The sequence below is a fragment of the Labeo rohita genome, unplaced genomic scaffold (genome assembly GCF_022985175.1).
Source record: "Labeo rohita strain BAU-BD-2019 unplaced genomic scaffold, IGBB_LRoh.1.0 scaffold_1573, whole genome shotgun sequence".
NCBI classification, from domain to species: domain Eukaryota; kingdom Metazoa; phylum Chordata; class Actinopteri; order Cypriniformes; family Cyprinidae; genus Labeo; species Labeo rohita.
The window spans coordinates 14898-17346 of NW_026127751.1; the positions used below are offsets into that span (position 1 = coordinate 14898).

A 2449-nucleotide genomic window follows, 5' to 3' on the forward strand; every position below is an offset into this window, starting at 1 on the left:
ATTGTTGAAGGCCATTTTGATGTGGATTAGTCCTATTTAGACAGTAAGTTAACTGTTTCTCATGAGAACGAAAGGTATTTTTAACATTTACGAGGGCTAGTTGGTGATTTTATTGCAGAATGTCAGTGTTTCAATTCAAAATACAATTCGATTGAATCCTTTTTGACCACTGCGGAACACGTACAATAACTTTTGCACTTCATTGTAGTTTGCAAGCATTTTAATATGTAAACTTTAATTACGGAAATAATGGGAAGAATTTATAAGAACAATATTTCATAAACGCTCCACTTCAGTGACGGAGAAAGAGGGGAAAAACGTTGGAAATGGGACATACAACAGTGCAATGTTAATACTAGCCTAGAATTAGGCCATATACATTAAAGATATAAACCAAGCAATTATTACAAATTAAAAACATATTAGTGAACAAAGATAACTCATGTTGTGTAGTGCACTAATGAATGTTTTTTCATCATCTGACTGAGTGTTATTGCCTTGTGTTTAACTTTGTAACTTTGTCTTTTTGGTTTCTTCAGGATGTAAACCAACAACATTGTCAGAATGAAGTTCAAAGAAATATATTTTTTTCTTCAAAACCTTTTACATATCAAATGTTTTGGGAACATGGTAAGAGAAACTTTAACATTTTTAATATCTTTAATACTTTTCATTAATAATGGTGAAATGGTGAAAATCGTGGTAGCACATTTGACAAATGAACATGGGTAGGCTGTTTATACTGTACTTTGTTAATTGATGTTTATGATGTTATTGGTTTATGTTTGTGTGTGTGTAGAAAAAGCCCTTCCTGTAGTTTAAAGGAAGAATCTGCGAAGAGAATCATCTCCCTATTCCTATGCTTGGTTGACCCCAGGAGCAAGTTTCGTTATGTAAGTAGCTGTTGCAAATATTTTCAATTTATTTTCCAACACTTCTACCCTGATATTTTCGCAAGGGCCTAGTACAGGAGTTGCAGATTTACAGTTAGAAATTGTCTTCATTTAGGACTCTGAATAAAAAAAAAATAATGTATAAGTTTATGACTTCATTTCAATACTTGTAGAGGTTTCAGCTCAGTTCATCCACACATCTGTAGTCATCAAGACTTGGTTGTGATGAAAAACTAAAAACCTAAAATAAATTTTTATTTTGTTTCTGTATCTCCAGGTTGGAACAGCAAATTGTCTTCCATTTTGATGCTGGTTCACCTTTTGCCACCCTCTCAAGTCACCGCCACGTAAGACCGGGAAAGATCTCAGCTAGGCAAACGTGATCGTCTTGTGAAATTCATCAAGGTGAAGCTACTAATGAAGCATATCAAATGACACTAGTTGATAATATTGTAATACTGTATGATCTTGAACGTGCTTATTTCTCAGAAAGGCTCTTAAAGGGATAGTTCACCCCAAAATGAAAATTCTGTCATTTATTACTCACCCTCATGTTGTTTCAAACCTGTAAAACCTTTGTTTTCATCTTCGGAACACAAATGAAGATAATTTTGAAAAAATTTGAGAGATCTTTGAGCTTCATAGACAGCAAGAGTCCTACCACGATCAAGGCCAGAAACTTAGCAAGGACATTGTTAAAATAATCCATGTGACATCAGTGTTTCTACAATAATTTACAATGCTACGAGAATACTTTTTGTGCGCAAAGAAAAATAATATAATTATTCAACAATTCTTCTCTTTCAAGTCACCATCCTCCGCCATAATCGAGAGTACCCTGATGCATACGTGTGATGCTGCTGACACAGGAACACACATGCGCTGCGTTTGTTTACAAAGCATGCGCATGCATCATGATACTGTCTTTAATGGTGGAGGACAGTGACTTGGGGGAGAAGAACTGTTGAATAAAGTAGTTATTTTGGTTTTATTGTGCACAAAAAGTATTCTTGTAGCTTTATAAAATTATGGTAGAATCAGTGTCACATGGACTATTTTAACAATGTTCTTACTACATTTCTGGGCCTTGAATGTGGCAGTACCCTTGCTGTATATGCAGGGTCAGAAAGCTCTTAGATTTCTTGAAAAATATCTTAATTTGTGTTGCGAAGATGAACAAAGGTCTTACAGGTTTGGAACAACATGAGAGTAATTAATTAATAACAGAATTTTCATTTTTGGGAGAAATCTTTTAATCACCTGTCCTCTAAATTATTGTTCTTGTGCTGCTATTTTCTACTTCACATATTTAGTAACAATCTGTTGGAATTATGTAAAACATAAACTTTGGTGGAAGACAGACATCTTTATTCATTTGTTTCTTTATTCATGCTGTATATTGACTAACTTTTAAGTCACATTGGCAATAATGTGCTTTCATTCTTTTACAGACTGTTACCAGTATCCAAGGGCAGTTGGATGGCTTTTGAGAGAGTCTCCAGCTGTATCTACTTGTTGTTGGGCTGATGAGAAGTAGGGTCCAGTCTTGTTTTATT

General features: G+C 34.4%; 1 long non-coding RNA gene across 1 annotated transcript; it reads left to right on the plus strand.

The window, feature by feature from the left end:
• Positions 1 to 703: 703 nt before the first annotated feature.
• On the plus strand, positions 704 to 2443 carry LOC127158572 (uncharacterized). The gene is made up of 3 exons (XR_007826184.1): positions 704 to 893; positions 1171 to 1298; positions 2345 to 2443. It is a non-coding gene; the product is annotated as an uncharacterized LOC127158572 (long non-coding RNA).
• The last annotated feature ends 6 nt before the right edge of the window (positions 2444 to 2449 follow it).